The sequence below is a fragment of the Camponotus vicinus genome, unplaced genomic scaffold, assembly GCF_025532165.1.
Source record: "Camponotus vicinus isolate PSW18456_S1 unplaced genomic scaffold, iyCamVici1.0 SCAF_1, whole genome shotgun sequence".
Lineage (NCBI taxonomy): Eukaryota > Metazoa > Arthropoda > Insecta > Hymenoptera > Formicidae > Camponotus > Camponotus vicinus.
This window is the reverse complement of record NW_028141945.1, coordinates 16,116,992-16,130,833: the sequence shown is the minus strand read 5'-3', so window position 1 is coordinate 16,130,833 and position 13,842 is coordinate 16,116,992. Positions and strand designations below refer to the sequence as shown.

General features: G+C 35.7%; 1 long non-coding RNA gene across 1 annotated transcript in view; it reads right to left on the bottom strand.

Annotated features, from left to right (window-relative positions):
* Positions 1 to 256: 256 nt before the first annotated feature.
* LOC145967406 (uncharacterized) overlaps positions 257 to 13,842 on the bottom strand; it is a 64,798-nt gene continuing 51,212 nt past the window's right edge. Inside the window, exon 3 of the long non-coding RNA XR_014437403.1 lies at positions 257 to 295. This is a non-coding gene — a long non-coding RNA (uncharacterized LOC145967406). The remainder of the gene's footprint in view (positions 296 to 13,842) is intronic.

Below are 13,842 nucleotides of genomic sequence, written 5' to 3'. Positions count from 1 at the left end.
AAATTCCATTAACCCATCGGCGTTTTGAGCCGCAGCTAAGTGGCTCCGAAAGGGGCCACTTGATAGGTACACGAGTTATCGCGCGATATCGTCCTACACCGGCACCCGTACGTGTAAAAATCGTAATAATGGTTATCGCCGTCTGTCAATCGTCGACGAAGTAGGAACTCGTTAATTCAATAATACGACCCATCGCGAGCTGATAAGCATGTTCCTCAAGAGCCCGAAAAAAGGCACCTACGCAACTTCTGTCTGCCATAATAAGGCACAAATAAGAGGAGACAGCTTCGAATATCTGGAAAAGATTAAAAATACTTCTATGGTTAAGAGAGCTTAGAAGACAAGAGAGAGTTATCCACTATTCTTATTAATAATTGAAGATCTTATTTCAGAATCGTCTGAATAATTTGGATCTTATAAATATTGCGGTGTTAATTTTTTCAAATTGAATTACCTTAAGTGAAATTCGGAATAGTTGACGTGACGGCTGTCGCGATGATTTATTTGATTCGACGCAATCAGAGAGAGACACAAGTGTACTCGAGGATAATCTCATTGAAGTATTTCCAAGCAAGCGATTCTCTCCATTGCACGTACGCTTTAATCCACTTCACGAGAACGCGAGGCCGTGAATGATCCGCGATTGGCAATCGATTAATCGGCATTATCCGACAATACTGACAATTCGTCGCGCCAATCTCCCGGTTTCCCGTTTGCCACTCTCGCCTCTCGTGCAAAATTCTACGTCAGCTTTTTTTCGTCGACGTCGAATCGAGGGCCGCCACGTTCCGTTTTCTCGGCGCGATCGTATTTGTGTATATATCTGCGCTTTTTGTCTCAACCACCGTCATAGCTAATTTATTTCTGCGGCAGTTTCTTTCTGACAAGCTACGTTTTCGCAGAAAGACTTCTGAATGTTTCTTGACAGTCATTAATATCAATATCCTTTTACTCTTTTTGTGGAATAATTCAGTATTCATATAATCTCCCTCTCTCTTTCTCTCCCTCATTTTTTTTTAAAGGAGAGACACTTTTAAATCAGTAAACTCAGTCACATAAATTTGTAAAATCTATATCTTCATCATTAACATATTAATTCGTTACTCCGATCATCCAATAAAGACTTTATCCTTTCATATATTCAGGTACCGGATCAGATACATCTTTGGCGTCGCAATTAATTTCAAGATGTACGTAATTAAGAGTCCTTATATCAATATGTCAAACTAAGATTACGGAAAAATTTATTTGTGAGAAACGCTTTGCACACTTGTCGAAAAATATGGAGACAACGATTACGTCTGTATTACGTATTCATACGGCAATGTCGTCACTATGGGAAATCGTTAATACGTTTAATACTGTAACGAGCATAGACAACGAATGGACAGCTGACAAATGGCTCGAGAGAATTGCGCGCGCACAGGAAATTGATTTATGTCTATCTCGGCGTTCTTTCTCTCTCTCGGGATAGTTACGAGTCGACACGACTGCGGTACATCTCCGCGATTGCCAATATCTTCCCTTTCCAAGTTAATGATCGACCTTGTCAATTAGGGGGCTCCTCTAATCGAGGCTACGGGGTAGGTAAGTTTTACATTATTACGCGTCGCTCGATACAAAGTAATCGCTCGCGTACGAGACGGGCTCGTACCTTTTGGCCCTTCCTTGGTTCTCGAGCCAAGTTTCCTCCGAGAGCTCGTCCTTTTTCTCCCTCTCCCGCTGTTCCATCCGCGATTCGGTTACGTTGATGATTGACCCCCAACCGCGGCTGTCGAAGAAACGGAGTGCCCCGTCGTCGATTAAGACGTGACCGATGAAGAGGGAGACCTATCGAGGTAATTCCATTTCTTTGCGGGGGTTGCGAGGCAAGGCGCACGTAGGTCGATCGTTTTTCTCTTCTTCTGTCACATCCTCTCTCTTCTCCTCTCCAAGACAATGATTCACTAGAGCAAGATGGGCAATCGGCAACAAATTCATTTGAACCCAGATGTAATAAAGACGCAGGCCTTCCGATGGCAACGACCAGCCCAGCAAACTGCTCTCGCGATGATGTTTTTGACGCGCTCGTCGACAAATCTGTGAATCTTGAATCATGTCCTATCTTTAGCACAGTGAGAAGGATGCTCGACCCCGAGGAGGATGCTCGTGATATCGCGTACCTTCCGCGCGAAACAAATATGTCGTCCCGGGGAATCGGGCACCGTGAGAATGACGCCTACGTGAAGCGGCCGCTCGAGGAATATTTGAACGAGGCCCGCGGGATCTGAAACGACGATCTATAACGTGGATCGTGAATCCCGCCGTCCGGTCGTTGAACTCGCTCACGGTCGTTCGCGGTGCGCCATAACGAGAATTTTAACACCCTCGCCGGGGCCTTTTGCCGGCCACGCCGAAGGGTATCGCTTCCACGTGACGGCATATTCCGGCACGTACGTCTGCTTCTTTCTTTCTCTCTCTCTCTCTCTCTTTCTCGCCGTCATTGCACGGCATATCCTTAATTCCTCAGATAAGAAACATCGAGTAACTTGCCTGCCCCGGGTCCGCAGCTCCAATTCTTAAAAGTCAGCTTACAGAGATCATCGCGGATAAGGTAATGTCGTTGCTCGTTGAGGTACGAAGTAAAACCGGGGATACTCTCGGTCGCTTATGTGATTCATGGTAGGGAAATTATGGCGTGTCTCGTGATGGTCGGGTCAACATAAAGTTACATGTAATGTCCTCTTTACAATTATTAAATAAATTAAATTACACATAGCTGCTCCCGAAGTGCAACGATCAATTGTTAATTATGTATATTCATACAACTATAATGCACGAATTTAAATTAAAAATAAACTATATAATTAACATAAATATAATATTAATATAAATTATAATTCTCCTAATAAACCTCCTCCCTTTCTTTCCTACGAACCGTCATGTAACATGTTGCTGTGTTTAAATAGTCTTTTATAATCAGCTGCTTTTACCTGGATATGCCTGGTTAACGAGACGCTTGCCTATACGTTTTAAAGAACTAGCTCTCTCTCCTTTTCATTCTTCTCATCCATAAAACCTCCAAAATCATATCTCTTCTCTTTTATCTGGCCTGAAGCCACACAAAATTAAGTAATTACGACATACACGGATATAACGATCCCGTGAAAGTCTTGCCTTTTTTTCTCAGTATCGCTGCACATTAATCGAGATGTTAAAATGCTCCGATTTCAAAGCTCGCCTTTTTATCTGGCACTATAAACGCGTTTGCTACTTTTTATTATCGTGCATCGAAAATTTTATGTGAGGTTGAAATCCTCTGCAGTCATGATGAATCGGTATCATTCTAGTAGAATGCCACTTAGCAATAATATCGAGACGCGAGTATATCCATTTATATTATTATTTATGGACTCTTGAGATTTTTATTGATTGCAGATGATTTTTAGAAATTCTTATCCGTATCTTGTAATCTTTTCAGATATTCTTTTCCAAGATTTCTAAATATTTACACATCTTCGCACACGTGTAAAGAAAGCAAACCTTGTTTCTTTCACATCGCGTCTATTTATTACAATCCCCGACCGTTCAGACAGACTTGATATTACCGCTAGTTTATTTGCCCTTTAGCTGAGTAGGCTGGAAAATATAGCTTAATCAGCGATAAGAAATCGAACGTGCTATTCCGTTATTTACTCGTTTGCAAGTTACACACCCGCCGTGAGTTACTTTAGTCACGCGATGTGAAACGCGTGATCAAAAAACCAGAGGGAAGAGTTGATGAGAAATGACAAAACACGTACGTCTCTTCGTGCGCCCGGTTTGACTTTTCATTTTTCACGCATATTTACGACACTTGATTACAAAGCTCACTCTTGGTTGCGCAGCGAATGCCGGATACAGCTAACAGGTATTAATTATTGCGCACAGGGAACCGAACTGACAACCTGTTGCATTCTTCCTAACGTTTGCCGGTGTCGCCACGAAGAATCTGTTTACACCATGAATATCATAAATTCTTGCGATAGCCTCTCGATATATGTGTATTTATATCTGCTGAAAGCTAAGTCACATCTCTCTCTTTGGATATTTTTATAAATATATTTAAAATATATACATGTATATAAAAATTATTTTTCAACATTATTTATAATTTAATTTTTTAAATTTATTTATAATTTAAATTGTATTATTAATTTAATTTAAATTATATTTATAGTTTAAATTTATTTATATTTTAATTAAATTAAAAAATTATTCTTGTAATTTAAACTATTTTTAAATAAATCTATTTTAGTAATTTAATCACAATAAATATAAATAAAGATAAGTTTGTTGATATTTTTGTTTATTAAATTTACTCCCATTTTTCTTAGTTTTAAGCTATTCTTCCTTCATGCAGCAATATTGTCGCTGCATCTGTGTGCGGTGATCAATTTAACATAGATACATCATAATTATTCAAAAAACACCTATCAAACACAGATCGGCAAATTCGGCGTAAACGTTCGCGGGATGCAGGAGATACACGAACGGTAAAAGCGGTGCGGTGCGCTGTCGCCAGCCGGAATATATGAGCTATCGCGCGTTGATGAATCGCTCGAAACTTCGGGGACGGTCCGGTATCGCCGACCGGCCAAGCGGCCGGTGTAAACGGAATCGTAAATCGTCGGGACGATAAATGACAATTGCGGCTGACACACGATCGGCTGCCGTACGCGGTGTCGCGCGATCGCAAGGGTGGGAGGAGGGAGGAAGGGTGAGATCGGCGACAGAGTAGCCCGAACGCGTGGGCGGATGCGTGAGATAATGCGTCGCGTGGGATGTTAATAAATTATCGTTCCCCCTGCCGCAGAATGATATCTCCATTGTCCTTCGAATTAATAGCTCGCGGGGGCAACGCGTGGTAACCGCGGCTAACAGTTGTCTTTGGGAGTCGAACGGTGGGATCAGACGCGATGATCGACGACGTTGCTATTTCGAACGCTTGCAGAATTCGCGATACGATGTTACGCAATAGATGCTTTCGTCGCGTAATATTCTCGAAGAGAGAAGGATGCAAGGTTTGAAGAGTGTGCGACATGTGTATTCAGAAGAAGTCATATATATCAAGTCATGCACAGCGCATGAAATCGCACGTATCTACTTTCCCAGTGATGCTCCGACTTGCCTGAACGGTAGTGTATTTAAAAACGTGATTCACTTGGAGCCATTCACTAAAACCGCGACGATGAGCCAAGCGTGAAAGCCTAGAGACTATTATCGAGTATGACAGGTCGGTTGTACCTAATTTATCTCGCTTTACTTCTTATATCTGGCGAGAGACACGCATTCGTATTATAAGGACGCGCCGCATACGGAACAAAGATCTGTCCCTCTCCTTCTCTCTCTCTTCCTACTCGGCGATCCATCATCGTAACAATTAGTGTTGGCCACGTTTCTTTATCGGCTCGCACGTGGGAGGTGTAGGTGGTGGTTGAGCCTTCGTGCCCGAGGATGATTCAACGTCTGATTGCATTAATGGCACCATGGAATGTCTTTGTCTCGATTTGGTAGCGGAAACCGTGCATTCCGACTCATTGTGTGTTCCTTCACTTTCGTTTTCCTTTTATCCGCTCCATTAAATATTATCGATCTCGACTCTCGCAACGAGATAAATCACTAAGGAATAAAATAAGTACTGAAAATAAAGACGAGGAAATGTATCTTTAATAAAAATCTGGTATCGCTTTTATAGAGCTAATGAAGCGGAATATGAAAATGAATTCAAGAGAGTTAACGGTTGTGAGAGAGTGTTGCAAGATGATTTAGATACGGACTACTTTTAACATACGATTGTACGGAATACAGTTAGTAACGACGATGGTAATAACATTAATAAACTGTTCTTACTCTCGTGTTACACCATCGTACAACGATAGAGGCTGCCTTCCTATCGACGTGTCCGTTAGTCATACGTCAAGTAATATACCCCTATTAACCTGGCACCCCCACCATGAAAAATCGAGTTCGAATATAGTGCATAATTAAGTGCTAATTTGTTGCTAATTTGTTGCTATAAGCGCGAATTTGTTGCTTCTACCGATTAGCAGGAAAATCATATTAAAGGTGGGGGTGCTAGCTTAATGGCAAGCTAGCACCCCCACTTCCGAAAAACACTTATAGAGAGTCGCAAATTAAAAAACAAATACACTAGAATTTGTTGCTAATTAGTTGCTCCAAGATACTGCAAATAGATTTTAAAAATACAAAATTTTTAAAAATACACCAATATAACATATATACATATAAGCGTAAAATCATTAAAAATAAGTAACTAACAATATCAGTTTGTCATAAAATTGTTTCTCGCATAAAATAAATCATTTCTTAATTTATTGCCTATAATTTAAATGAAAAAAATCAATCAAAACGAGTGGCGGCGTTATCTTACCGCCAAGAGTAAAGTACATTAACGCAATTAGTTGCTTCGATTATTTTTGTCTTAAAATGTTTCTCTAATTAGTTGCTCGAAGAATATACAATATCGAAATTGTTGCTCGACAATTAACTTAAAAAATTTGACTCGAACAGATGACGGTGTTAGCTTGATTTCCCGATATCTCCCGGTCGGGAGATATCGGGTGCAATATACTCTCTCTGCACGCGCGTCTACATCAAATTTATTTTTAATTAACGTGCAAATGAAATGCACCGGCCGGCGAAACTTACATGAGATTGCTTGAAAATTCCGCCGATTATCCCCAATATTTCGCGCGCACAAATTCGACATCGCGTACGTGAAAATAAAAACATGATACATTCATTAAATTTGTCCGACCGGAACGAGAGAATTCTCTCTTATATTCGTGGAAAAAGCTGTTTTTCAGATAATTAATTAATCATGCACGCAAATTCTCGGGATTGTTTCTGTATTATGTAAGATTATCTTGTTCCGTTGGCGTACAAGTAGCGAACAAATTGCGTTTTATATCGGACAAATTTAACAGCGAGGAGGGCGGGAGCGAAGCGTGTAATGGGAAAAACGAATCTGCTGCAGAGTAGATTTATTACATCCGAAGCGATTATCCAGGGGGTGTCTCACTGTCGCAATACATGTACATTTTTCCTGGAATTACTTATGCATTACTTCGAATTACTTCGCATTACGTTGTATTATTTCGCATTTTACCGCGCTTACGTCTGAAGCAGCATCGATAGCATAGGAATGGGGATGAGTGGGGGTCATTTTGGACGGTACACAGTGTCTGTATGCATGTGCGGCCGTTCAGAACCATCCCCACTCCCATACTGTCGATGTTAAACTTATAGAAAAGTTCAATCTACAAGATATTGTATCTCCTGATTATTTGAAGCAACTTCTCCTTTTTACTGGATATGACAATATCACATCAATAAGCAAAATAAACGAAGAAAGATTTTTGCCAAAGAAAAGTTAACTTTATTGTTAATTCCTGAAGAAAAAAAAGATTTTTTTGGTATATACACGGCAAAAGAACAATATTTTGAAATTTTATTTAGGCATAAAGAATTATTAAATATATTAATTAAAAGTAGTAAAAAGTTTCTTGAATCTACTATTCTTGAAAAAACTCAAGAAAAAAATTTAGAATGTTTATGTGACGTTAGTACACAACATCAAAGCACGTCTAATAAACGTAAATGCTTAAATAAAGATAGAAATATAAAACGTAATAAAAATAATTTTGATGATACAATTAATACATCTAAAAACAAATCTTCTTATTTAACTGAAGACGATAAATCTAAAGCTGTTAATCATATTAAAAACGTAGTTTCAAATTATATTATTAAATTCCTACAAAGCATCAATTATGATGAAGCTAAAAAATCACAAACTCTTTCTAACTTAGATAATATTAGCATAGAAATAAAAAATCAAACTGCTTATGTAAATTGCACAGAGTGCAATTTTTTTTCTAAAACATTTACACAAATTGAAAATAATAAATATAAATGGGTTCTTTCAAATTTTAATAAGCATTTTAAAACGCATTTTAAAAATAAAAAGTCTCAAAATATGGTAAAAAATTCTAATATTTTAAATTTTCTTCAAGTAAATCCAAAATCTAATGTAATAGAAAAAAATATTAATGAACAACCTGATGAATGTAATAACAATGTCGTCATAATTCCGTATGATAATGCACTCAAGAAAATACATGTATGGAAGCTGAAAAATTATCAAGTGTCTCATTATGTTCTTCATCAAGTGTTGATGATTCGATTCAAAAAGAAATTAATTTTATTGAAAATGTATCACAAAGTTCTAGTTTCATATGTACTCAACTTTATATGGATGATCAACTAACTTCACATAATGCAAGTCTTTTCTTGGATTTTTCCTCGGATTTTTCTAAGAGTGAAATTACTAAGGAGGCAAATCAAAATGACAACAGCAATTCTGATGAAATTATCCAGCTTCCACAAAAAATAACAAATTTTCCAAACAGATTAGATCGAACAAAGACAAAAAGAAATCTTGTTTTAGATATAAATCAAACGAAAATCACAAACTTTGTTGAAATTTGTGAACGTATCAAACAGCATGTAAATGAATGTGAAATAATTTCTCAAGAGTTTGTTTCCAATTTAAGACTTTTGGATGAGGAAAAATATTATGCTGTCTATTATAATAACACATTCTATATTGGAAGAGTCATTGAAATATTTGAAAATTCTACAAAAATTAAATTTTTTAAATCCAAATTAGATGTTTATAAATGGCCTAAAGAAACAGATATATATATGTTCAAATAATACAAAATGAATACTTATTCTTTGGACCAGTTACTCTAATTGGAACCGAACCGTTTTCTTTAAATAGACATGAAAAGTATTAAAAAAAGATACAAAGAATTAAAGAGAATATATAATGATTAACTATACATATGTAACTCAAATATGTGTACATATATATATATATATATATATATATATATATATATAATTGTATTTTATGTGTTCATGTTTGTAAGTTTAAAATAAAAGATTTTTTTTTTAATTAATAATTGGAACAAAGTTTAAAATAAGACATTTTTTTAAATTTATAATATGTATATTTTGCAAAATAAACAATTATTCACGTATATATTTATTTTATATATATATACATGAATAATTAAAAAATATATGTATAACTAAATATTATAATTTATATAATCATTAATGATTTTATTCCGATCTAATTTTATTACTAATTTTAGTACTAATTTTATTTGTATTTTATGTGTTCATGTTCGTAAGTTTAAAATAAGATTTTTTTTTTAATTAATAATTGGAACAAAGTTTAAAATAAAACATTTTTTTAAATTTATAATATGTATATTTTGCAAAATAAAAAATTATAAATAAATATATTTGCATTACATAGAATTACTTTATATTTCATGGAATTGTTTCGTATTACGTCGCATACTTAGAGTACATGGTGCATTACATGGAATTACCTGAAATTACCTGATAATTCGCAATACATGTACAAATTTTTAGTCAGTGAGACACCCCTTGGTTAATATACTTTACTCTTGGTGGCCAGCCAGCACAACCACCAGTTCGAGTCGAAATTTTTAAGTTGATTGTCGAGCAACAAATTCGATATTATATATTCTTCGAGCAACTAATTAGGGAAACACGAGGGGATGGTCACTGAGGTAATTTCTGTACAAGGGCTAGGTAATTCAGCGGCAGTCCAAAGGAAATTTTGGGTAATCTAAGGTAATTTTTGGTAATTCTAAATAATCTTTAGCATTCTCAGGTAATCTTGGGTAATCTAATAGGAAATCTAAGTAATCTAAGGGTAATATCAAATAATCTGTAGGTAATTCTAGGTATTCTTAAGGTAGTCTCAGATAATCTGAGGTAATCTAAGATAATCTTTAATTTTTGAAGTTAGTGAACGTCATTGACGAACTTGTATCTTTTTACAATATTATACATTTACAGTTGATTTTTGGAATCGACGCTTTGTAAAAACGTGCTTTTTTGCAGTCTACGAATTGTCGTGGTTAGGTTTTCGCGGTATCACGTCTTGTAATGCTTTCTCTCTCAGGCTACGAACACACGAGCGTTTAAAAATTGTGAAATGCATTCTTATCCACAACTTTTGGTAAGCCATCGTCATTTAATGGTAAAACAAAAGCTATATTACAATTTTCATGTATTGAATATTCTGCCGGTAATTCCAGTCGCATTTTCACTAAGCCAAACTATTTTAGGCAAATTTCTTTGCGTTAAGAAGTCGCTTAGTTCCTTAAAACGAAATTCACCTTCCCGAAGTAAACAATAGTTTGAATTTATTACCCTGCTGATAGTGGATACAGACGGAATAATGCCATTCAAATTGGCATGTAAAGTCGTTTTGTAAGTCAGGTGTCTACTTATTATTCAAAACAAAATTCAAAAAAGCTAAAAATAACTAAAAATACAAATATATAAAAATTGCGAAATGCATCCTTATCAATGAAAAGATATGTGCAAAATCTCTTAAAAGATTCTTCATATTGATTATTCTTCGGATTCGTTTTAGCATTGTTGAGAATTGCCGTTTTAATAAGTCGTTTAAAAAAATCGTCAATGTTATTTGGGATCGAAGCAATACTTTTTTTAAGACATCGAAGTTCCTCGGCATGCTCAAAAAACACTTTCTTCAAAATGTCATTTTCTTATGCTATTTTCGAAATTTTACTAACATAGGAAAAATATTGAGTAATGAACATTTGATTTGGAGATATTATTGTAATTTTCTTTTTAATCGACTTTGTCGACTGTATTTTTTACTAGAAGATGATTTTTTTGAAGCTGTAATTTTAGTACTGCACACCATCTTATTTTTATCTAATCTTGGGTAATATAAGGTAGTATTTGATAATCTGGAGTAATTTGAGGTAATATTAGGTAATCTTAAGTAATCTGAGGTAATTTATAGGTAATCCGTATCAAGGGTAATTTTTGTACACTATAACCACTAGTGATCAACCCCTCGGGGAAACATTTTAAGACAAAAATAATCGAAGCAACTAATTGCGTTAATATACTTTACTCTTGGTGGCCAGCCAGCATCACCACCAGTTCGAGTCGAATTTTTTAAGTTAATTGTCGAGCAACAAATTCGATATTATATATTCTTCGAGCAACTAATTAGGAAAACATTTTAAGACTAAAATAATCGAAGCAACTAATTGCGTTAATATACTTTACTCTTGGTGGCAAGCCAGCACCACCACCCGTTCGAGTCGAATTTTTTATGTTAATTGTTGAGCAACAAATTCGATATTGTATATTCTTCGAGCAACTAATTAAGGAAACGTTTTGAGGCAAAAATAATCGCAGCAACTAATTGCGTTAATGTATTTTACTCTTGGCGGCAAGATAACACCGCCACTCGTTTTGATTGTTTTTTTTTTCATTTATATTATAGGCAATAAATTAAGAAATGGTTTATTTTATGCGGGAAACAATTTTATGACAAACTGATATTGCTAATTACTTATTTTTAATGATTTTACGCTTATATGTATATGATATGTCATATTGGTGTATTTTTAAAAATCTAATATTTTTAAAATCTATTTGCAGTATCTTTGAGCAACTAATTAGCAACAAATTCTAGTGTATTTGGTTTTTAATTTGGGACTCTCTATAAGTGTTTTTCGGAAGTGGAGGTGCTAGCTTGCCATTAAGCTAGCATCCCCATCTTTAATATGATTTTCTTGCTAATCGGTAGAAGCAACAAATTCGCGCTTATAGCAACAAATTAGCAACAAATTAGCACTTAATTATGCACTATATTCGAACTCAATTTTTCATGGTGGGGGTGCCAGGTTAATAGGGGTAAGGAATATACTGTCCGCGACCGAATTACTTACCGTCGGATCAATCATCTAAATATATTGGCGTCATTACGAATGCGGTGTAATGCCGATAAATCTATTCCCGTCGCGCCTTTACGTTCGCTGGTCTTCTTTGTACGCCTCCCTGTCGCTAAGAAGTATCTTTCGCGCAAGCAGCAACGACGAATGACGTTGACGTTCGCCTGGCAGTGTGACAATTATTAATGAACATACCCCACTGCGCGTTCTGCATAAATCCTTTACGACCCGTTTATGTCCCGCGGTTTGTAAAATGTGTTAAAGCAAAGTCCGCGAGGTTTACGGTAGCAGAGATTGCGAAAGGGACTTTTGCGACAAATATGCTCTGATTACGCAATTGTTGTAATAAACATCTCTGTACGATGCTTTAAAGTAAAGTCTAATTATAAGGATGAGCATATTTTATATTATATTTCTTGTGATTCTTTTTTTATAAACAGAAAAATCGATCTTAATTAAAACGTGATTATTACTTGAATTAAGATAATTTGAATAATTTTTTATTTGATTTTTTCTCCAATATTTTATTCTATTGATTTTACGATTATTAAATTAACTTTTGCAAGAATGACACAAATATCAGAATATTTTCATCATATCTTTAAAGATCTGGTGAGAAAAATACAGTAATTTCTGTAATCATTTATTTATAATTTTATGAAAGAGTACACCGGAATAACCTATTTCTCAATATTAAGCTTTGCAATGATCTTTCCAATATCGCGAGAATATTATTATATACTCACATAAATAAAATAATTACACAAATTGGAGAATCTTGTCGTGGGAAAGAAGCGTATCGTATTGTGGCTACTGACCATTAGGCTAATGAGCGGCTGTTACATTACAGGGAATTTGTTATATTTGCTATTAGAGCCGCGTCATCGTAAAATAAAACGAAAATATTAGCATTTCATTGAATTAGCAATCGATTCTGAAAACCTGCCGAGAACGCGATAAAGACTCTGTTAATGGTCCGAGCGTTACACCTGGACGGCTTAAAATTCCCCACCGGGCGAGTGCTTGTCCACTGGACCGGACGGCCGAAAAAAGCCGGTCCTGAGACAGGCGTAGATTTATTGCCGTTAATATCGACGCGATATTAAAATGCGCGCGTTAATTAGGAGTTTCCGTCCCACGGTGAGAGACTCGAGCACACTTTGCGTCGTGCTTCTCGATACACTCGTAATACGTTATACACTTTACTCCATTCTCGAAATAACTCCCCAAGATTGTCGTTTAACCGGGGTCTTGCAAATTCATGCCTTTTGCTTGTCAAATTTCGTCCTGCAGCTGTCGCGAGGAACGACGGCATTACCAGCGTAATTAATTCTTCGATAAACTGTAACGGAAATACCGCTTCGACGTAGGCAACCCGACGATCTTTATCCGTCCGGATTTTTCGCGTTCATTTTTCCAGTTTATTATACGTGCTGCATGCATTAGACGATGAAGAATTTGTCGCCTGTCACTTACACCGAAATAACAACAATAGCAGTTTCAATTAATATTTCAGTTATCGCGGTAATCCTGCGATTATTCCAACGGTCAATCAAAAAGGAAAAGCCGATGAGTGACAGCGATGAGATTAAAATGTTTTGCACGTGCCAATAATGTATGAAATGTAATGTCAAATAAATTTTTTGTTGTAATGAGAAAAAAGAGAGCATGAAATAATATATCGACAAATATTAGGAAAGTCGTATTACTCTTTGGAAAATTGTTCCTTAGCAATTGTGAATGAATATACAATCTATTCGAATAATAAATGATGCAAAACTGAATATTATTTTTTACAAGATAATATAATGTATATCGGACACTAATTGATTAGTTTTTGCAGGAGAAAAATTCAATTTTTATGACCGCAAATTTCGATTTTATAAATGTTTGAGAAGAAAAATTTTTTTGTGAAAGAATTAATTGTTACTTAATAAAAATCTTCTATTTTTTTCTGTTTTAATATTTTTTT